General features: G+C 36.0%; 1 pseudogene; it reads left to right on the plus strand.

Annotated features, from left to right (window-relative positions):
• Positions 1 to 571: 571 nt before the first annotated feature.
• Positions 572 to 690, plus strand: LOC115897118 (annotated as a pseudogene).
• The last annotated feature ends 24590 nt before the right edge of the window (positions 691 to 25280 follow it).

Here is a 25280-nt window from a genome sequence, read left to right on the forward strand (position 1 = left end):
AACTGAAGGCCATTATCTTTAGTCAGATAACTTAGAAACAGAAAGTCAAACACCAGGTATTCTACTTATAAATCGAAGCTAAATAATATGTACATGTGGACACCAGAGAGTGGGATAATACACATCAGAAACTCAGAAACATGGGAGGTTGATTAGGGATAAGAAATTATCTAATGAGTTCCATGTTACACTAAAAGCTCAGACATCACACTATGTCATATATCCATGTAACAAAACTGTGGTTGTAGCTTCTAAATCTATGACAATAAAATAATATAAAATTGTAATGGAGTAATATGAAAAGTTAATGATTTACCCTGGATTATATTCAGTACATTTTTCTTCATTAGAAGTACAAATGCTTGCATCCCAATTAGATTTAAATATTTACTAAGAATCAAATTAATTTAATAAAAGGTGTATGCCACATTTTTAACACTGACATGATAATAGCAAACCATGATTGAGTCTATTTTCCATTTTTGACAAATTATATTATTGCCTCTTATTTCTCTCAATATAATGAGCCACATGCATCACAAACATAAAGTAAAACTAAAATTTAAAAAATGTTTGCACTCACTTCAGCAACACCTGTACTAAAATTGGAATGACACAGACAAGAAGACAAGATCAGCATGGTCCCTGTGCAAGGATGACATGCAAATTTGTGAAGCATTCATATTTTTAATATAAAAGTAAAAAACCCATCCAAAGGATAGCAACTTCAAAGTTAAAGGAACATCAGCCCATACAGATGAGAAAGAACCAGTGCAAGAACTCTGGAAACTCAAAGAGCCAGAGCATCTTTTTACCCACAAATGGCCACACTAGTTCTCCAGCAATAGTCCTTAACTAAAATGGCTGAAATGACAGACATAAAATTCAGAATCCTGAAAGAAATGAAGATCATCATGATTCTGCAGAAAGTCGAAACCTAATGCAGGGAATCTAAGGAATCCAGTAAAAAAAAAAAATAGAGGAGCTGAAAGATGAAATAACCATTTCAAGAAAAAAACCAAACTGATTTGATAAAGTTGGGAAACTCACCAAAATAATTTCATAATACAATTTTAAGTATTAACAGCTGAATAGACCAAGCCGAGGAAAGAATTTCAGAGCTTGAAGACCATTTCTTCAAATTATTTCAGTCAGACAAAAACAAAGGAAAAAAAAAGAATGAATAAAACCTCCAAGAAAAATGAGATTATATAAAGAGACCAAATCTAAAATTCACTGGCATCCCTGCCAATAGAAGCTACAACCACACTTTTGTTACATGGATATATGACATAGTTGTGATGTCTGAGCTTTTAGTGTAACATTGAACTCATTAGATAATTTCTTATCCCTAATCAACCTCCCATGTTTCTGAGTCTCTGATGTATATTATCCCACTCTCTGGTGTCCACATGTACACATTATTTAGCTACAATTTATAAGTGTGAGAGAGAGAGAGAGCAAGAAACTTGGAAAATATATTTGAGGATACTGTTCATGAAAATTTCCCTGACCTTGCTATAAAGGCCAACATTTAAATTCAGAAAATGCAGAGAGTCCCTGCAAGATAACATGAGCATCTTTAAGACACATACGCATCAGACTTTTCAACGTTAACATGAAAAAAGATCTCTACAACAAGAATTACAAAATACTGCTGAAGGAAATCAGAGAAAACACAAATGGATGGAAAAACATTTCATGCGCAGGAATAAGAAGAATCAATATGGTTAAAATGACCATGCTTTCCAAAGCAATTTACAGATTCAATGCTATTCCTATCACACTACAAATGACATTTTCCACAGAATTAGAAAAAAATTATTCTAAAATTCTATTCTAAAAAATTATTCTAAAAAAAGAGCCTGAAGAGTTAAGGCAATTATAAGCAAAATGAACAATGCAGGAAGCATCATATAACCCAACTTTAAACCATATTACAAGACCACAGTAACCAAAACGATATGATACTGTGCAATAACAAACACATAGACCAGTGGAATAGAATAGAGAGCCCAGAAATACAGCCATACACTTACAACCATATGTTCTTTAACAAATTCAACAACGACAAGCAATGAAGAAAGGACTCCCTATTCAATAAATGACACTGGGATAACTGTCTAACCATATGCAGAAGACTGAAACTGAATCCATTCCTTAAACCACATACAAATCAACTCAAGATGGATTAAAGACTTAAATGTAGGCTGGATGTGGTGGCTCATGCCTGTAATCCCATCACATTGGGAGGCCGAGATGGGTGGATCTCCTGAGGTCAGGAGTTCAAGACCAGCCTGGCCAACATAGTGAAACATTGTCTCTACTAAAAGTACAAAAATTAGCCGGACATGGTGGTGCATGCCTGTCATCCCAGCTACTCAGGAAGCTGAGGCAGGAGAATTGCTGGAACCTGGGAGGCAGAGGTTGCAGTGAGCTGAGATCATCCCACTGCACTTCAGCCTGGGTGACAAAGCGAGACCCCCCATTTCAAAAAAAAAAAAAGACTTAAATGTAAAGCTTAAGACTATGAAAACTTTGGAAGAAAACCTAGGAAATACATTTTGGATATAAGAATAAGCAAACATCTTATGACAATGACAAAGATGCCTAAAGTAATTGCAACAAAAAACTTTACAATGGAACCTAATTAAACTAGAGATCTTCTGCATAGCAAAAGAAATCATCAGCAGGATGAAGAGATAACTCACAGAATGGGAGAAAATATTTGCAAACTATAAATCAGAGAAAAGTCTGATATCTAGACTCTATAAGGAACTTAAACAATTTTACAAGCCAAAAAAGAAATAACCCCACTAAAAAGTGGGCAAAGGATATGAACACACTTTTAAAAAGAAGATATGCACAGGATCAACAAGTGTATGAAAAAATGTTCAACATCACTATTCATTTGAGAAATGCAAACCAAAATGGCAAGGAGATACCATCTCACACCAGTCAAAAAATAACAGGTGCTGGTGGAGTTGTGGAGGAAAGGGAATGCTTAAACACTACTAGTGGGAATGTAAATTAGTACAGCCATTGTGGAAAAGAGTTTGTTCATCTCTCAAAGAACTTAAAACAGAATTACCATTCAACCCAGCAATCCCATCATTGGATGCATATACTCAAAGGGATATAAACCATTTGATATGGTTTGGTTCTGTGTCCCCACCCAAATCTCATCTTGTAGCTCCCATTTTCCATGTGTTGTGGGAGGGACCCAGTGAGACATAATTGAATCTTGGGGATGGGTCTTTCCCATGCTGTTCTCATGATAATGAATACGTTTCATAAGATCTGATGGTTTTGAAAATGAGAGTTTCCCTGCACAAGCTCTCTTTCTTTGCCTGCTGCCATCCATGTAAGATGTGACTTGCTCTTCCTTGCCTTCCACCATGATTGTGAGGCCTCCTCAGGCATGTGAAACTGTAAGTCCAATAAACCTCTTTCTTTTGTTAATTGTCCAGTCTTGGGTATGTCTTTATCAGCAGTGTGAAAATAAACTAATACACCATTCTACCATAAAGAAACATGCACTTGTATGTTCATCACAGCACTATTAACAATAGCAAATACATGAAATTAACCTAAACGTCCATCAAAAGTAGACTGGATAAAGAAAATGTGGTACATGTACACCATGGAATACCACACAGTCATAAAATAAAATAATGAGATTATGTGTTTTGCAGCAACATGGATGGAGCTGGAGGACATTATCCTAAGTGAACTAATGCAGGAATAGAAAATCAAGTGGGAGCTAAACATTGAGTAGAGATAGACACAACAAAGGGAAGAATAGACATCAGAGCCAATTCAAAGTGGGGAGGTGAAAGGAGGCTGAGATAAAAAAAAAAACTACCTATTGGGTACTATGCTTATTATGTGAATGACAAAATATTGTGTAGCCAAACCTCCACAACACGCAGTTTACCTAAATAACAAACATGCACATGTACCCTTGAAACTAAGGAATATCTTAAGAGAATAAAAATGAAGATTAAAAAAAAAAGTTGCCTTCCTGAAAAGGAAGGAATTTTTAATTTAAATATGAGTGGAAGTAAAATTAGTCTTAAATTGGTTTGTTTAGAAGTGAGAAATAAAAACCTAAAGTAGGAGGATAACAACCAGATGAGACAAGTTTGAGGCACATTTGAGACATAAATAGATGTCCTTAGGAAGTGACTGAAAACAATGAATTACAGTGAGCGAGGTAATAGAGAGTAGCAGTTAAAATCGTAGCCTTGGCTGCCAAATGAAATGATGATATAATTTCAGCTTTGCCGCCTGATAACAATAACACTATAGGCAATTGGTTTAACCTCACTTACCCTCATTATCTTATATTGTTACATGCAGTTTGGGGATGATTAAATAAGATAATGTTCCCAAATCATTTAATGATCCCTGGATTACAGTGAACGTTCAATAATAGGTAGATATTGCTTTTCTGACAGTGATGCTGATGGTGATGGGAGTTGTCGTGCCAATTAGAAAACAACGGAAAGTTTTCAGTTTAGGGCACTTTGTGATATAAGGGGATAAAACTAATCTGGAATTTGGGATATATGATAATTTTAATGTCTGTAGGATATCTGGATTAATCTAGAAGAGATTATCCTAAGTGATAAAATTTCTGGGTCACCACTGAACAGGTAATATCTGGCATTCTTACCCAAGACAAGGGTGTTAAATGAGACAGAATAAATGACCAGGAAGCATTGACATTGATTGCATTTAAAGAGAGAAAAGAGCTAGAGCTCTCATGGAGTCAGAAAAAAAGATAGAAGTTAATATTATCAAAGAAACCATGGCAAAATAATTTCGTGATTAAAAGAAGATTAAACTGAAATAGTGAAGACATCTCAAGAGAGGGAAGACTGAGAAGAAATCATTGGATGTGGCAGTCAAGACATCCATTAATTATCATGACAGCTTGTTTTTTTTTTTTTTTTTTTTTTGAGTGGGAATGAATAAAGATAAGGTAATTTTGTTGATGACTGGATGAAATATTTAAAACGATGGCAAAAAAAGATCAATCTTCAAATCAATCTTCATGTTAGCCCTATTTTGTATGCGAGTAAAACAGAAGCAGAGAGAAATTAATATACTCATTTGTGATCACAGTTCATAACCAGTGGAATCAGTATTAAAATCTTGCTTTTTTAGAGCAGTTAAAAATCATAGCCCTCATTAATATATTCTATTTGCAATTAATTTTAATGAGATTAGTTTGTCCACATATAATGAAAACAAATTAATTTCTCTTGGCTTATAGACAGTGTTCTAATCTATTTGGTTAGACATTAACTTCAGTAGCAAGTGATTGATTTTCAAGGGGAGAAATTATTCAAAAATTCTGGCAAAATTTCACTTAGTCATAGATAAACAATTAGATCAGAATATTGTTTTACTGTGGGTGCCACTTAAAAGGAAGAAAAATTTTTTAAACAGGGAACCTAGTATCATTGGCCAGAGAAAACTGTTACTACAATTCTTGACACTATAACATGTCAGCTCTGAATCTGCTCCTTGACATGCCTAATACAGTACAATTAAATGGCACCTGTTATTTTGGAGTTTCTAAAAAAGCAATTATCCTTAGATTTTTGTTTATTCCCACCCTTCCTCTAGCCCTGGAAGTAGTTGCTCATCCAACCACAGTAATGATGATGATAGGATAATTTCATCAAATTGATACCAGAGACTATATGAGTAAATCTCACAGATGGTTTGGAGGGGTCACTCATTGGCTAAACTGTTTTAGAATATCTGTAACTCATCAGGCCTGTCCCAGACCTGTTATTAACCTACAAAGCACAGAAATGCCAGAATCTGACTTCCACCTAAGGCTTTTTCATTCTCCAAGAATGTAACTAAACATGTGGTCCATGATATTGCTTGTGCTGAAGAGAAATGAAGGAAGATAATGGGATAGAGATGAGGACCTTCAATTTCTCCAGAAAGTTTTATGGGTAAAAGTAAAAAATTAAAAAAAAATTAAAGTAAAGCTTTATAGGGGACATTTTAGAAAACAACACACACTGTTGTCTCTGAGGAACTTGGGCCTTTTGCATGTTTAAAGGAACAAGCAGACCCTAGGCTTAACACTTCCATGTCTAAGAGAACATTTTGTTAGTCAATTAATAGTTTGTGTCTGATACTTTAAAATAAGCATTAATTTTAACTTATATACAGAATGGCATAACACATAAACTTTTTTGTATATTCACAATCTTATTAGAGCCTGCCAGTAATTTAATAAAAAATCTAACCCCCTACAAAAACAACAGTTCTGCATAAATTAACAAGCTTGTTTTCTTTTTGTTGTTGTTGCTGTTTATTACTTTATTGGGATATAATAAGTACATAGTACAGTAAGAAAACTGTGCTGTTCAAATACACATATTTGTACTCCTAAATAAACATTTTACTGATACATGTAAAACATGCAAAGAGAATCTCACGAACATAAATATGAGCAAAAGAAAGAAACTAGACACAAAACATTACATATTATTTGAATGAATTTATGAATCTTATTGACAGGCAAAACTTGTTTATGCTAATATATAAGTCACAGTAGATATACAGTAAGAAAATTGTACAGTTCAAATACACATATTTGTACTCCCAAATAAACACTACCTAAGTTAGAATACAAAACATTCCTATTACCTAAGAATTGTCCCATATGCCCCTCTATGCCAATAACTCCTCCAGAGTTACCACTCTCATATTAGCATAAATAAGCTTTGACTGTCATTAAAATTCATAGATTAATTCAAGCAATATGTAATCTTTTGTGTCTAGCTTCTTTTGCTCATAATTATGTTTGTGAGATTCTCTCTGTTTTTGCATGTTTTATATGTATCAGGAAAATGTCTTTCTTACTGTTGCATACCACTTTTTTTTTTAATCCCTCCCCTAGCACCGCCCGCCCCCGCCCCCACCACCACAGGCCCTGGTGTGTGATGGTCCTCTCCCTGTGTCCATGTGTTCTCATTGTTCAGCTCCCACTTATGAGTGAGAACATGCGGTGTTTGGTTTTCTGATCTTGTGATAGTTTGCTGAGAATGATGGTTTCCAGCTTCTATGTCCCTGCAAAGGACATGAACTCATCCTTTTTTATGGCTGCATAGTATTCCATGGTATATATGTGCCACATTTTCTTTTTTTTATTATTATCATACTTCAAGTTCTAGGGTACATATGTACAACATGCAGATTTGTTACAAATGTATACGTGTGCCATGATGGTGTCCTGCACCCACTAACCCATCATTTACATTAGGTATATCTCCTAATGCTACCCCTCCCCACTCCCCTCTCCCTCCACCCCACAACAGGCCCCTGTGTGTGATGTTCCCCTTCCGGTGTCCAAGTGTTCTCATTGTTCAATTCCCACCTATGAGTGAGAACACGCGGTGTTTGGTTTTCTGTCCTTGCGATAGTTTACTGAGAATGATGGTTTCCAGCTTCATCCATGTCTCTACAAAGGACATGAACTCATCCTTTTTATGGTTGCATAGTATTCCATGGTGTATATGTGCCACATTTTCTTAATCCAGCCTATCATTGATGGGCATTTGAATTTGTTCCAAGTCTTTGCTATTGTGAATAGTGCCACAATAAACATATGTGTGTATGTGTCTTTATAGCAGCATGATTTATAATCCTTTGGGTATATAACCAGTAATGGGATGGCTGGGTCATATGGTATTTCCAGTTCTAGATCCTTGAGGAATTGTTACACTGTCTTCCACAATGGTTGAACTAGTTTACAATCCCACCAACAATGTAGAAGTGTTCCTATTTCTCCATATCCTCTCCAGCACCTGTTGTTTTCTGACTTTTTAATGATCACCATTCTAACTGGTGTGAGATGGTATCTCATTGTGGTTTTGATTTGCATTTCTCTGATGGCCAGTGATAATGAGCATTTTTTCGTGTGTCTGTTGGCTGCATAAATGTCTTCTTTTGAGAAGTGTCTGTTCATATCCGTTGCCCACTTTTTGATGAGGTTGCTTGATTTTTTCTTGTAAATTTGTTTAAGTTCTTTGTAGATTCTGGATATTAGCCCTTTGTCAGATGGGTAGATTGCAAAAATTCTCTCCCATTCTCTAGGTTGCCTGTTCACCCTGAGGGTAGTTTCTTTTGCTGTGCAGAAGCTATTTAGTTTAATTAGATCCCATTTTTCAATTTTGGCTTTTGTTGCCATTGCTTTTGATGTTTTAGACATGAATTCCTTGCCAATGCCTACATCCTGAATGGTATTGCCTAGGTTTTCTTTTAGGGTTTTTATGGTTTTTGGTCTAACATTTAAGTCCCTATTCCATCTTGAATTAATTTTATATAAGGTGTAAGGAAGGGATCCAGTTTCAGCTTTCTACTTATGGCCAGCCAGTTTTCCCAGCACCATTTATTAAATAGGGAATCCTTTCCCCATTTCTTGTTCTTGTCAGATTTGTCAAAGATCAGATTGTTGTAGATGTGTGGTATTATTTCTGAGAGCTCTGTTCTGTTCCATTGGTCTATATCTCTGTTTTGGTACCAGTACCATGCTGTTTTGGTTACTGTAGCCGTGTAGTATAGTTTGAAGTCAGGTAGCATGATGCCTCCAGCTTTGTTCTTTTGGCTTAGGATTGTCTTGGCTATGTGGGCTCTTTTTTGGTTCCATATGAAATTTAAATTAGTTTTTTCCAATTCTGTGAAGGAAGTCATTGGTAGCTTGATGGGGATGGCATTGAATCTATAAATTACTTTGGGCAGTATGGCCATTTTCACAATATTGATTCTTCCTATCCATGACCATGGAATGTTCTTCCATTTGTTTGTGTCCTCTTTTATTTCGTTGAGCAGTGGTTTGTAGCTCTCCTTGAAGAGGTCCTTCACATCCCTTGTAAGTTGGATTCCTAGATATTTTATTCTCTTTCAAGCAATTGTGAATGGGAGTTCACTCATGATTTGGCTCTCTGTTTGTTTGTTATTGGTGTATAGGAATGCTTGTGATTTTTGCACATTGATTTTGTATGCTGAGACTTTGCTGAAGTTGCTTATCAACTTAAGGAGATTTTGGGCTGAGACAATGGGGTTTTCTAAACATACAATCATGTCATCCGCAAACAGGGACAATTTGACTTCCTCTTTTCCTAATTGAATACCCTTTATTTCTTTCCTTTGCCTGATTGCCCTAGCCAGAACTTCCAACACTGTGTTAAATAGGAGTGGTGAGAGAGAGCATCCTTGTCTTGTGCCAGTTTTCAAGGGGAATGCTTCCAGCTTTTGCCCATTCAGTATGATATTGGCTGTAGGTTTGTCATAAAGAGCTCTTATTATTCTGAGATACGTCCTATCAATACCCAATTTATTGAGAGTTTTTAGCATGAAGAGCTGTTGAATTTTGTCAAAGGCCTTTTCTGCATCTATTGAGATAATCATGTAGTTTTTGTCTTTGATTCTGTTTATATGATGGATTACGTTTATTGATTTGCACATGTTGAACCAGCCTTGCATCACGGGGATAAATCTCACTTGATCATGGTGAATAAGCTTTTTGATGTGCTGCTGGATTCAGTTTGCCAGTATTTTATTGATGATTTTGCATAGACGTTTATCAGGGATATTGGTCTAAAATTCTCTTTTTCTGTTGTGTCTCTGCCAGGCTTTGGTATAAGGATGATGTTGAACTCATAAAATGAGTTAGGAAGGATTCCCTCTTTTTCTGTTGATTGGAATAGTTTCAGAAGGAATGGTACCTACTCCTACTTGCACCTCTGGTGGAATTCGGCTGTGGATCGGTCTGGTCCTGGACTTTTTTTGGTTGGTAGGCTATTAATTATTGCCTCAATTTCAGAGCCTGTTATTGGTCTATTCAGGGATTCAACTTTTTCCTGGTTTAGTCTTGGGAGGGTGTTATGTGTCCAGGAATTTATCCATTTCTTCTAGATTTTCTAGTGTGTTTGCATAGGGGCATTTATAGTATTCTCTGATGGTAGTTTGTATTTCTGTGGGATCAGTGGTGATATTTCCTTTATCATTTTTTATTGCATCTATTAGATTCTTCTCTCTTTTCTTCTTTTTTAGTCTTGCTAGCTGTCTATCAATTTTGTTGATCTTTTCAAAAAACCAACTCCTGGATTCATTGATATTTTGAAGGGTTTTTGTATCTCTATCTCCTTTAGTTCTGCTCTGATCTTACTTATTTCTTGCCTTCTGCTGTTTTTTGAATGTGTTTGCTCTTGCTTCTCTAGTTCTTTTAATTATAATGTTAGGGTGTCAATTTTAGATCTTTCCTGTTTTCTCTTGTGGGCATTTAGTGCTATAAATTTCCCTCTACACATTTCTTTAAATGTGTCCCAGAGATTCTGGTATGCTGTGTCTTTGTTTTCACTGGTTTCGAAGAACATCTTTATTTCTGCTTTCATTTCATTATGTACCCAGTAGTCATTCAGAAGCAGGTTGTTCAGTTTCCATGTAGTTGAGCAGGTTTGATTGAGTTTCTTAATCCTGCATTCTAGTTTGATCGCACTGTGGTCTGAGAGACAGTTTGTTATAATTTCTATTATTTTACATTTGCTGAGGAGTGCTTTACTTCCAACTATGTGATCAATTTTGGAATAAGTGCAAAGTGGTGCTGAGAAGAATGTATATTCTATTGATTTGGGGTGGAGAGTTCTGTAGTTTTGTTCTGTCACCCAGGCTGGAGTGGAGAGGCGCAATCTCCTCTCACTGCAGGCTCTGCCTCCCAGGTTCATGCCATTCTCCTACCTCATCCTCCCGAGTAGCTGGGACTACAGGCACCCACCCACACACTGGCTAATTATTTGTATTTTTAGTAGATACAGGGTTTCACCATTGTAACCAGGATGGTCTCGATCTCCTGACCTCGTGATCTGCTTACCTCAGCCTCCCAAAGTGCTGGAATTACAGTCATAGCCACTGCACCTGGCCAAACTCATACTTTTTTATGTCTGCGTAGTATTCCTTGGTCTATATGTGCCACATTTTCTTAATCCAGTCTGTCACTGATGAACAGCTGGGTTGGTTCCAAGTCTTTGCTATTGTGAATAGTACCGCAATAAACATACGTGTGCATGTGTCTTTATCATAGAATGATCTATAATCCTTTGGGTATATACCCAGTAATGGGATGGCTGGGTCAACTGGTATTTCTAGTTCTAGACCCTTGAGGAATTGCGACACTGTCTTCCACAATGGTTGAACTAATTTACCCTCCCACCAACAGTGTAAAAGCATTCCTATTTTTTCACAACCTCTCCAGCATCTGTCGTTTCCTGACTCTTTAATGACTGCTATTCTAACTGGCATGACATGGTATCTCATTGTGGTTTTGATTTGCATTTCTTTAATGACCAGTGATGATGAGCATTTTTTCATATGTCTGTTGGTTGCATAAATGTTTTCTTTTGAGAAATGTAACAGGTTTATTCTCAAATAAATAATTCACTCTTTGTTTATCCCACATACACAGTTGAGTGTCAACATTTTATGCCAGGCAGTATCCTAGAAAGCAAAGATTCAATTGTGAACAAAATATACAAACTTCCTGATATAACAGAATTTATAATACAGTTTGCAGACTGGGAAAGAGGAGCAAAAGATGCAACTACTAGAATATCAGACGTTAGGGGAAAAATAGGTCAGATGTGATGGCTCATACCTGTAATCCCAGCACTTTGGAAGGCAGAGGCAAGTGGATCACTTGAGGCCAGGAGTTCGAGACCAGCCTGGCCAACATGGTGAAACCCATCTCTAATAATCCAAAAATTAGCTGGGCGTGGTGGTGGGTGCCTGTAATCCCAGCTACTTGGGAGGTTGAGGCACAAGAATCACTTGAACTTTAGAGGCGGAGGTTGCAGTGAGCTGAGATCACATCACTTCACTTCAGCCTGGGTGACAGAGCAAGCCTCTGTCTCATAAAATAATAAAAACAGATGCTAGGGGAAAAATAAAGCAAGCAGCAGGGGGAGAAGTGAGCGTTCCTAAGAAGGAAAAGAACTATACTTACCTGAGAAAGTTTCTGGTTTTCCTTCTTGGGATCTAGTAGTTTGATTTCTACGTAAATCAAACTCTCACCCTTGACTGATATTTCTCATGATTAAGGCTCATATTTCCCTGTACCATAATATATCTAATACATTTTGATGGCTGCTATGATAGATATCCTGATTTTACATTATTGAGTGTTTGGATTTTGTTTTCCTTTTCAAAAATGGAAGGATTTATTTGGGTAGCCAGTTAAGTTACTCATGGTTCATTTTAATCCTTTCAGGATTTGTGAACGATCTTCATTGGGGTGAACAGTTGGTAGCCTTACTCTAGGGAGGACTTAGCCCTACTATTAGAGTTTGTTATTCTGGCATCTCTACTGAGTTCAGTGAGTGACAGATGAGGCTCCCCACAATGACTAGTTAGAACTCCAAAGCATGCCAGCTCTGAGGACTATTCAATGCACAGCTCCCCAGTTGCTTTTGTGTCAGGCCTTTTTGAGATCTAACCCATCTTGGGGTTAGATGCACATCTTTGTATTCAGCAAAACCTCAAGAATCACTCTTTGCCCAATTTCAAAGCATGTTAACCTATACATGCATACTTCGTATTTAGCAAAGATGCAAAGCTCTTCAAAGACCCCAACACAAAGTTCTGGAACTTATCTGTAGAGTCATTTCATGTCTGGAACCTCAGGCTGCTATTTCCATTCACTTCAGTGTCACTAACTCCAATCTCTGTGTCCTGGATTCAGTGGGAACACCCTAGTCCACTTGGCCCGGCCATCTCTCCGGAGTGTGCTTTCATGAATAAAGTCAGGGGCTATTGAAGGTTCACCTAGTATTTTTATTTTTCTCTTTCCTCAAGAATCAGTCATGCCATGCTTATTTTCCACTCTCTACACCTATGGTTTCATATATCTTGCCCAGATTTCTTATTTTTCTTTTACAACACAAAGGTAAATCCAGTTTCTGTTACTCCACCATGGCAAAAAGCAAAAATCTCCTTTTAAAAACAAAGAAAACTAATACTAACACACGCATGTAAAACTAGAGGTCATTTCTAAATTATAGGACTTTTACCATGCCTAAAAATTGATCATGGCATACAAATGCATTGTCTCTGACTACCATTTGCCATGGTGAAATGACCTCTCCATAATAGGGTCAGTAATTGAGATGAAAGGACTCCTTACAGAAAGCTTAATTAAAAACACAGAGAGGTATGTTCATCTCAGTAGGACAGCATTGACTTGGCATCTCCCAATCTTTTAGTTCCATTTTTTTGTCATGAAAAGTGACAATTTTCTCAATGTGTAAACCTCAACTTTCATAGAAAATTGCATTCTTGTCTTTGGATACTGGAATAAATGATGTTAAGTGTACATATTTGTCAGATTGTTACTGGAATATTGATAATCAACTGATTTGTTCCCACGTTCTTGAATGCTACTGCATTTTGGGCTATATTCACATGTGTCAAGTACTTTTTAGCTCACCAGTAAACACTCTAGTTAAGATATGAAATTATAAAAATGCCTTCTAGGCTTTTCTGCTTCTTCTCTTTGTAGTTGTTCCTAGTTCCCTCTTAATGCTTCTTAATTATACTGCAGAGTTTCAAGAACCTTTGTGTAATTTCTTACGTAGTTAAAATGTCAGAAAGCTGAAATGCAGTCATAATTTTTATTGACTAAAAAAGGCAGACTTAAATCCTGAAACTAATTATGCCTTCTCTATAGCATGCCTTTGGGCATAAGATAGAATTCTGTCTTTTTGAGGATTTTCATAGCCCTTTTATATCTTTTTAGAGAATTTATTTCATTTTTTGTTCTATTTAGTCTTTGAGTATGCCCCAAATTAGCATCATCTGAGGATGGTTTTTTAAAAAATGCTATAATCTCTGTGGTTTTGTATCACTTTATGGAAAATAAAAACAGAAAAAATAGCATTATACAAAATAATATGATGGAAAATATTTATATACTGATATAAGGATTTTTTAATGTCTCCATGTATAGAAATGAAAACAACTTCTGACAGATCATCACTAATTTATAATATTTATAGAAATCAGGGGGTTTTTTTGACTCAGATTATATTTAGCAGCAAAAACAATCCTCAGCAATAAATTAGGTTTCAGATTATTTATCTGCTGTTTTCTGACCAAATGTAACATTTAAATCTGTTCTGGTAAAAATTTCTTCTTTCAGAATCTTCACCTTCTTCCTATGACCCTGTTTTCTAAAGAAACAGTAAAGATGAATAATTGCAGACTATGTTTCTCAAGCCAGACAATTATGATACGTTTCCAACATTTGCATTTAATGTTAGTTCTTGTCTAATTAGGAACATAGAAAGCACACGCGGCAGATTGCATTATTTGCTCCAATCCTTGATGTCTTTCGTGTGTGATTTTGCAGTTACTTTCATTAAAGCAAGCTTGTCCAACCTACGGCTCATGGGCAGCATGCAACCCGGGATGACTTCGAACGCAGCCCAACACAAGTTTGTAAACTTTCTTAAAACATTATGAGATCTTTTTTGCAATTTTTAAAAAGCTCATCAGCTATTGTTAGTGTTAGCGTATTTTATGTGTGGCCCAAGACAATTCTTCTTCCAATTACGCCCTAGGGAAGGCAAAAGATTTGACACCCTGCATGAAAGGATCACAGTAGATTTTCCCACTCCTTGACTTTGGGTCCAGTCGTATTACCTGCCTTTAGACAATGGGACAGAATTACTGGCATCTCAGTTCTCTGTCTGAGCCTGGAGTGCTCTCCCATGTTTCTGCCTGCACTCTCAGGCAGCCACTGCCACTGAGCTGCATCTCAGCTAAGGGGCTGGAATTTGCACTCCTGCTTCTGCTCTTTACAAACTGCTGCCAACACTGCTAGAGGCCCCTGATATGCAAAGGAGAATCCAGAATGGTGGGAATGCAGCTGGGAGCCAAGATAACTAGAGTAAATGTCCCACATTCTGAAATTCTTCTATGAGGAATTTTACAGGGGGGGTCCATATTGTATCTAACCACCTAAATTTCATCCATTTAAACTCATCCTCACCTTGCATAAATATCTCATATCTCTGCAAGTCATACCTATACCCAAAGTTTCCTTGATCAACAAGAAAAGTAATTTTATTTTATTTTACTTTATTTATTTATTTTATTTTATTTTCTCCAGTGTGATAACAACTCCTTCTCTGACCTCTGGCTTATGTTTGTCTTGTTTCTTCTGATATTGACATTGAATCAACAATGGGTTCACAACACAAGGAAATAACTTGGCTCTGTCCAGAAAGCATCAGGTGTCTGATTGATTGTTGTCTATTATTGTTGGTTGTAGCTTTGTTGTTTCTTAGTTTAAGAAGGTGTCTATGCCTAAATGCAAGTGGAACCAGAAATAGATTAACTGTGGATTGAAAATAAAATTATTTTTGCTGTGGTTTCATAACAGTATGACCTGAACATAATATAGTGGTGAACATCACTACTCAAAGTGTCACTATTATTTGCCTGGATAACTAAACAATATTTAAGGAATGTCCATAATATTTTAGATTGAAAGTTAGCAAATATTCTTTTTATACAGTGTAAAGTTAGCTATCACAATTTTCAGGTTGTTTCAATGGACATTTAATGAGTTGAAACTTTGAAGCATAATTAAAAATAAAAAACACTTGGCTCTTAACCTATAGCTGTTCTGCTGTATTGATCGTTAATAATTAAATGCCATGTCCTAAGTAACTCTTTCCAAGGAGGCACTTAATGGAAATAAAAAAAGGAAGCATCCAAATGCTAAAAAAAAGTCACATCTTTAATGTCAAGTTTGCAGTGACTCATCTTCCTTCTTGTCCCTGTGACTGTAGTCTGCAGAGCGTTCAAGGCAAAAGAACACTGATTTGCTTGCCAAGGGAAAGGTGAACGGAGTTGCAATGTCTAGGATAACAATCAATATTTAGAGAGAAATACTCCAGAGAAGAAAGTATCTTTCTATACCTCCTGTCCCAGCCAATCTCCACCCCTTTGTCCCCTCTCAGATGGCAGAGGAAGCAGTTCCTATTCTCTTGCATTGGCTTTAGAGAAGAGGTGCTCAAAAACACCAGGAGGCTTTTTTTCACCTCTCTCTCTGTTGCCAAAACACCAGGAGCGCCAGCGAAAGGTTTTCATTGTCTTATCACAGAGCTTCTCTCCAGTCCTGAATAGTAGGGCTCTAGGCACAGATGAGATTTTGTATTAAAATACTTGAATAGGAATTGTGTATTTTATAAGGAAGGGATACTTTCATTGATTATGCATTCAAGTTGCAGTTATAATACAACAGTAAAGATCCTTGCAGAGAACAGCATATTTAACTTGTTAGAAAATGTAAAAATTATTTCGAGGTTCCTCTGTCATTACTCTGAATCATACTCAGCTTTTCTTTTGCCATACAAGTGGCAATACTTATGAAGCATTTGCATTAAAAAAATTCATTCATCAATCTAGCCTGTATGTTTGCACAATTGAGGAATGCAAGTTGATCACATTACTGTAGAATAATGATGTGTCAGATTCTCCTTAAAATGAAACCATTTGTCTTCTTTATGAATATGGTAAATCATTATATTCTTGTTTTTAATCTAATCTTTGGGGAATTTCTAACAATTTTACCTTGATAATCTTGTTGTAATATTTTTCCAGTGGCAGTATTTAGCAGTGATTCTGGTTCAAGATTGCATTTTAATGTTGTTTATTCTTAAACAAATGTTTACCAAAGGGATGCAAGAAAAATTGACATATATCATATGTTCACATATATGATGTTTCTTAGGGTAAAATCACATTTGTCATTTTCTATATTCATAGAGATTTATGTAATAATGATACTAATAGTTAACATTTATTAATGAGTTAAAATACTGTGTAATCTGCTACTCGTTTTAAATAAAATAATTCATATAATTATATGAATTATATAAAATAATTCATATTTTATATAAAATAGTTCATATAATGAGGTAGGTACTAATATTGTCAACATTTATCAGATGGAAAATAATCTCAGAGACTTTTTTCCCAAACTTTTCACAGCTACTTAGTATCAGAGAGTCTATGTCTATGAATTCTACAGAATTAGGAAGAAAACTAAATCCATGTTAGAAGCCAACAAATAAGTGGAAAAAGTTTTAAAATCCAGAGCTACAACCAGAAAATGGCCAAAGCCAAGAAGGTAACTGAAGGCAGCATTATAAGGTCAAACAACTGAATTTACGCTGACTTGTGTGTTTGCTGAAAGCTGCTTTTCAAGGACCAAGCCAATGCCTTTCAAATGAATCTTGCAAGTTACTCAGAAATGCACACTTGCTTTTAACAATACAATCTCTAGGCATAGTCATAGGTAGTAATTGTCCAAATAATTACATGTAAAGGTTATACTGTATGGGTCCTTTTACAATGGTAACATGATGAAAATGGGGAGCCTTTTAAAAAAATTCAGGAATTTTCCTACAGTAGAGATAGCCACTCTTAGATGATAACAAAATTTGGGGTAACTCAATTGATGAAAAGGATATGATGATTGGCCGGGCACAGTGGCTGATGCCTGTAATCCCAGCATTTTGGGAGGTCAAAGCTGGTGGATCACGAGATCAAGAGATTGAAACCATTCTTTCCAAAATGGTGAAACCCTGTGTCTACTAAAAATACAAAAATTAGCTGGGTGTGGTGGTGCGCACCTGTAGTCCCAGCTACCTGGGAGGCTGAGGCAGGAGAATCGTTTGAACCCAGGACATGGAGGTTGCAGTGAGCTGAGATCTTGCCATTCCACTCCAGCCTGGTGATAGAGTGAGACTCCATCTCAAAAAGTGTCTACAAAGAGTAAAACAAAATCCCATATTAAGGTCAGTTGATCGGGGTCAATTCCCGGGCATATTGCCACTTAGTCACTTTAAGCAAATTATTTCACCTCCTAGGGTCTTTGTTCTTTTTAACATTAAAATAAGAGCTGGTGATGATTTCTTTCACTTTAAATAATACATAATCTTCTAACTTTTTAAAATTAGTTTTTTAGATAGAAGATTGTCATACATTTTTTAGGATGTGTAGATACCTAGTGACGTGAGACTGCTGATCTAATCAATGGTAAATCTATACTGATTTAATCAAGAGACTGCAATTCTTGAATAAAAATTGACCTAGGAAGTAAATGTTCCCAAAGCAGCATTAATTCATTAGTAATAAGTAGTTCCATTTGATGGAAATGAGTTTAATAGTGATTGGAGGAAATGTGACTCTCCAAGAAAATCTTTATATAAGACTGTTTTCCCCGTGAACAGTGAAATATTACAATCTAGATGGCAACGACATATATTTCCTTGAGTTACTTTCATTTCTTTCTCATTTTTATTGCTTCTGTAGCTCCCATGCTCACCGAATTGTTGTCTCAAATTTGGATGTCCTTTCATCATGGGATTCAGAAGCCAGAAAAGCTAGATTTCTACTGTTGGTTGTTACTACACTTTTCAGATTCTTGGTTTTCTTGGTTTTAAAAGGACTTTGATACTTAAAATGCCTAATTCAGTGTGGACATAAAAATATATGATATGATGCATTATGTTAAGAAACAAAAAGTGTCTAAGCATTAATTTGTTTATTCATCATTCAATTACCAAAATCGAACACTTACTGATTACTTACTATTTACAACATACTGTGCGAAAGAAGAGCAATAGGATTCCTGGTCATGGTGATCTCTCCATTGAATTAGAAAAACTAACTGTGGTTGAAATTCAGTGGGATAAATGCAAAAACAGAAGTAGGTAAAATACTCAGCATAAACAACGACAACAACGAAATGTACTTAACTATTTTAGTGGGAAGGGGATGGCCAAGGAAAATTTTCTGGAAAAGCTAATTCTGAGTTGGAATTTGAAATAAAAAGATATTTTCCCAGGAGACAGGAGACACAAAAACATTTGTGGAAAGGCAAGGACTGTGAAAAGCGTAATTCAGGGATGTACAATCATTTTCTCATTGCTGATGTTTCCAGGTTGATGGGACGTGGCAGAGGATAATAGTGTGAAGACTTTTTGCCTTGTAGGTGATGAAGACTCAATAGTTTTGATGCCTGTGTTGTGATCTGATAATATGTTTTAGTAAGGGATGTGGAATAAAGGCAATGGGTTATTATTTTTTTTCAATTTTTTATTCTTCCATTGCTTAATTTTGTACAACTTTTTATCAGCTACTTTTTACTCATTATCTCTGATGTCTCAAGTCTACTTCACTATTTCCTACATTTTAGAAGTTCACATTTCAACCAAAAAAATCATCGATTCATACAAGGGAATGCCTATGGGCATTTTGTTCTTCATATCAGAAAGGAAGATATATCAACTTCGAATCATGAATATATCAACTTTGAAGACTTATTTACCTCTTATTATCTCCAATACACTGATCTGGCTCCTGAGGTAATGAGAGGACTCATTTTGTTTTTCAGAGAGGCTATTTAATAAAGAAATGTCAAAGTCGGTAGATAACTAGAGGCAGCACCTTGATATAGCATAGTGGAAGCACATAGCCTTAGCCACACATATGCCTGGAAGAGCATAAGCAATGCTTGGAAAAGGCAGGTTGGGTCTACAAGCAGATGAGTAAGTGGATGAGCAGATGTGGACATAGAAGAGGAAGGGCAGACACACCAAGCAGTGAACACAGATTGTATAACAGTGTGCTTAAGTGTCTCATGCAGCTGTTTATATTTTGCCATGTTCTTCTCTCAGAGTTCAGAGAGATTTTGTTTGGTATTCCTAGAACTGACTTCTTCCATTCTTGAATAAAAAAAAAAAAAGAATTGAATTACTAATAGTGTCTATGGCTTAGCATTCGACTGCTATCAGATCGCCCAATCCTGACTGCAAACGAAGACAGTAATTTATGCAGTTATGTGAGATCAGGGATTAAAAGTAGACCTTCTGCCTACAGTGACGACAGTTCATGTTCTCTCTTCTAAAAGTAAACACGCATATCCTTAGACTGAAGAAGCAGATTTGGGCTATGTTACGAGGCAAGATACTAAATTCTTTCTGCATGTCACTTTGTATTTATATTTCAAATATCTAGACCACTTCTAGACTATAAGAAATGTAGAAAAGCAAGACAAGTTAATAATTTGAGTGCGGCCGGGCGCGGTGGCTCAAGCCTGTAATCCCAGCACTTTGGGAGGCCGAGGTGGGCGGATCACGAGGTCAGGAGATCGAGACCATCCTGGCTAACATGGTGAAACCCCGTCTCTACTAAAAAATACAAAAAACTAGCCGGGCGAGGTGGCGGGCGCCTGTAGTCCCAGCTACTCGGGAGGCTGAGGCAGGAGAATGGCGTAAACCCAGGAGGCAGAGCTTGCAGTGAGCTGAGATCCGGCCACTGCACTCCAGCCTGGGCAACAGAGCGAGACTCCGTCTCAATAAAATAAAATAAAATAAATAATAATAATAATAATAATTTGAGTGCTCTTTGGTTTTTGTTCTTTACCAGAAAATATTTTCACTTTGCTTTTATTTATTTTTAAACAGTTTTATTAAAGCATAATTCACATACCATACAATTTGCTCATTTAAAGTATTCTAGTCAGTGTTTTTAGAGTATTCACATGTACGTTCAACCATTGCCACAGTCAGTTCTATCAGCTATAAAAACTCATGTACCATTTTGCTATCACCACCCTCCCCTTCCATCACTAAGCGGCCATTAATTACTTTCCATTTCTACAGATTCCTGTATTCTGTATTTTCATATGAATGGAATCATTTAGTATGTGGAGTTTTGTGACCATTTCCAAGCTTTATCCAAGTTTTAGCGTTTATCACTGTCTTTCCTTTTTATGGCCAAATATTCCAGTGAATCATATTTGTTTATCCATTTGTCTGTTGATCAACATTTGGGTTGTTTTGACATTGTAGCTATTATGAATAATACTGCTATAAACATTTATGTGCAAGTTTTTGTGTGGGCATTGAGTCTTCTATTCTTAAATGCAAAATAAAACTCTCCCCTGCTTGGAAAGCAGTTTCGCAGCCTCTGTTTTTAAGTCTAACCATTTGCTATTTCATTGTATCTTGTGGGGCTTATCAAAGATCTTTTTCTTTAATTCAGTCTTCTCCCTAAAGGATTTCTAGCATATTTTTCATTTAATAAACATTTTCATGGTGCTTACTATGTGATACATGCTGTACTTAAGTTTTAAACATACGTGAGTTTTTATAAAAATACTATGAGTTAGGTGTTATTACCATTTTCATATTACAGAGAAGGAAAATGAGGCCAAAGAAGATAAGCAACTTATCTAAAACCACAAATGCTAAGTGGTAACCTAAATTGAAACCTGAGTAGTATGGCTCCTGAGTCTCTACAGGGATCCATTATGTTAAGCAGAAATTGTCTCTAGTAGTGCTTTTTAAAAATAATCTTTTTAGTTTGAAACAGTTTTAGATTTTGAGAAAAAAAATGAGTTTTTAATACCTTGCATCTGGTTTTCCCTTTTATGAACATCTTGGATTAGCGTGTTAATTTGCTATCACTAATTAATCCTGTTACATCATTATTAACTCAAGTTTGTACTTTAATGAGTTTTGCTTGGTTTTTACCTAATGTCCATTTCCTGTCAAGGACTCTATCCAGGATACCATGTTACATTTATCTGTCATTTCTCCTTAGATTCTTCCTAGCTGTGACAATTCTCAAACTTTCTTTGTTTTTGATGACTTTGATAGTTTTGAGAAAAACTGGTCAGGCATTTTGTAGGATGTCCCTCAGTTGGGATTTGTCTTATATTTTTCTCCGGATTTGACTGGGGCTATAAGGTTTATGGAGGAAAACCACAGAGATTAAGTGACTTTTTCATCACATCATATCAAAGATACATACTATCAACATAACATCATTGTTAATGTTAACCTTGACCACGTGGCTGAAGTAGTATTTGCCAGATTTATCTGTTGTGAAGTTACTCTTTTTCCCCCTTTCTGTATTATATTATTTGAAAGGAAGTCAGTATGAAAAACTCACACTAGGCCGGGCGCGGTGGCTCAAGTCTGTAATCCCAGCACTTTGGGAGGCCGAAACGGGCGGATCACGAGGTCAGGAGATCGAGACCATCCTGGCTAACACGGTGAAACCCCGTCTCTACTAAAAAGTACAAAAAACTAGCCGGGCGAGGTGGCGGGCGCCTGTAGTCCCAGCTACTCGGGAGGCTGAGGCAGGAGAATGGCGTGAACCCGGGAGGCAGAGCTTGCAGTGAGCTGAGATCCGGCCACTGCACTTCAGCCTGGGTGGCAGAGCAAGACTCCGTCTCAAAAAAAAAAAAAAAAAAAAAAAGAAAGAAAAAGAAAAACTCACACTAAAGGAGTTATGAGTCATGTACCACCTCCTTGGGGGTGAAATACTATTTAAATTACATGGAATTCTTCTGCATGTGACATTTGTCTTTGTCACTCGTTTATATTTTTATTCACTTGCTTAGAATAATATGGGCCACTGAATTTTGTTACAGTTTGTATTTTAATTCATTGTGACATTGTGTATTTATTTTGAGGCTCAAATTGTTTCCACTTTGTTTATTAGGAGCCCTCTCATTTGACTATTGTGTCCCTTTGATATACACCTATCACTGTGTGTGTGTGTGTGTGTGTGTGTGTGTGTGGTGTGTGTGTGCATGTGTTTGAGCATGTTCTATTCTGTCACTACAAGATGTGACAGGCTCATCTTACATATTTTCAACTGGCCCAAGAATCGGCCACTTCTCCAAGGAACCTTGGTTTCTTTTTCTAGAGAATGGTATTAGAAACCAAGCTACGATCTGAATCATAAGGTGTGCTCATTTCTACTGGGGTGTTCTTTCATATAGGTCCTCTCATCTGACAAAACAAGGAAATATATGTGTGTATATTAACCAGTATATATACACCTATCTGTAAATATTTCTATATATAATCGTCTGTATCTATCTTAAGCTAAATATGACTTCATACTGATGTCTACAACTCAAATCTGTTATCATATGGATCATTATTCTTTCATCAATACCAGGCTGTCTCGATTACTCTGGCTGTATAATAAGTTTTGAAATTAGATAGCATGAGTTCTCCAATCTTGGTTTTTTTCTTCAGTATTGTGTTGGGTATTCTAAGTTTTTGCCTTTTCATATAAACTGTAGAATCACTTTATTAACACCTACCTATTAAAAAGCTTATTTGGGATTTTATATAGATTATGTTAACCCTGTTGATCAATTTAAGGAGTACTGCCATCTTAAAAATATTAATCCTTTCTATCCATAAGCATGGGGTGCCTTTCTATTTAATTTGGTCTTTAATTGTTTTTAACAATTGCTTTGTAACTTTCAGTTTAACAGTCTTCAAGTACTTTTATTAAATTTATAAAGGATTTCAGTTTTTTGATATTGTAAATAAAATTGCATTCTTGATTTTATTTACAAAGTTTTATTGATAGTATATATAAATATAATTAATATTTTACATTGATCTTGTATCCTGTAACCTTGCCAAACTTGTTTACTCATTATAATAAATTTGATGGATTTCTTAAGATTTTCTATATGCAAGACTACATCATCTACAAGTAGAGATCTTTTGTGTGTGTGTCTTTTCCAACGTGGATGTCCTTTATCTCTTTCTCTCACTGAAGGCATTCAAATCAGAAAGTTGAGACAGATCATCAAATGCTCAGGTAGCTTTAAACTCTGTCTTTGACTTCACTTTCTGCCTATGCAGGGCTTTAAGAACATTCAGAGGTGACAGATTAGGGCCCGTTTAGATCCTTTCTGTGATTACACACAGCCCTGCAGATGCATGTAGCCTTTTAGATTCCCAGGAATATGACAGGGCTTTTCAGAGCCTCCTATGGACATCTTTTCCTTGGATATTTTTAAGGTTTTTATTGGGCTTTTGCTTGCCTTATCTGCTATTATAATCTCAGGCAGCTATGGTGCTAAACAATTGTTACTGATTGTTTTTAGCAAACACCTTGCATGTGGGAATTTCTTACAGTATGAATTCTAAATAACTTCAAATAGTATCAGTATCCTTACAATTGGCCTCTTCCAGAACACTGTCATCTTTTGAGCTGCCAGACATTTCAAAAGATGACAATGTTCCAGAAATTAGACTTTGTGAGGAGCTTCAACGTCAGTCTACCTCCTCTATTGGTTGCAAGACTGCAAGTTTTCTCAGCTACTGTGGTTGTGAGCTGCTTATTTTCAAGTCTGCTGAGGGCTTTGTCAGAGGGCAGTGGCAGTAGATCAAGTTAAAATGTGACAAAGCCCACTATTCTTACTGAGATTCAGCATTATTTCTTGAATAATTGCTCCCAGAATGTTGCAAACATTCAGTTAATTTTCAGAGTTCTGTAAAACTTGATTTTACCATTTTGTTGGCTGCTGTTTTTATTGATTTTATGAAGAAGTATATTTAAAGAAGTTCTCATTCTACCACTCCAGAGGTTTTTTAACTATTCTGTTTTTAATATGTGTTTTCTTCCAGACGCTGTGAATAGGTTTCAAGAACAAGTAATTCAGTATTAATTTTAATATGTAATTTTAAAACATTACTTAATAAAATTTCATCAAGAAAATAAATAGTTAAGTCTAATTTAAAGTTGACAATATCAATCAAATGATGAATATATCTCCTACTTTTCTTCTATTCAGCCATTTTACCACAGCCATAGTAGTATTTTTACATTCTGTGAACACACCAGGCATGTTGCCACCTCAGAGCTTTTGCACTTGTTATTTCCTCTGATATTTTAATAACTTACTCTCTCGACTACATTCAATTATTGGGTTAAACAGCATGACTTAAAGGAGGCTTTCATGACCACTAATCTAAAATAATACCCCCATCTCTATCTACCACCTTACATTACTTTATTATTTTTTTCTCAGCACTAATTACTACCTAATATTTATCACAGTATCTTGAGAAACTAAAAGAATGTTTGTCACATACTAAGAAAGTAACAAAAAAGTGCTGATTAGTTTCAGTATATGAAAGAATATAACCAACATTGTTTCTTCAAACTTGAATTGTACCACCTTGGCTAAAATCAGAGTCGTAATGAAAGTTTTATATTTTTTATTTATGGAATTCAAGCACATTCACTGATAGAAAATTGAACAAGAAAACACAAAAATAAGGTAAAATATTTTTAAATAGAGAAAAGTCACATCAGCTATTACCCTTCCTCCCAGACAAAACCAAGGTTAACAT

This window comes from Rhinopithecus roxellana, chromosome 4 (genome assembly GCF_007565055.1).
Source record: "Rhinopithecus roxellana isolate Shanxi Qingling chromosome 4, ASM756505v1, whole genome shotgun sequence".
NCBI classification, from domain to species: Eukaryota; Metazoa; Chordata; class Mammalia; order Primates; family Cercopithecidae; genus Rhinopithecus; species Rhinopithecus roxellana.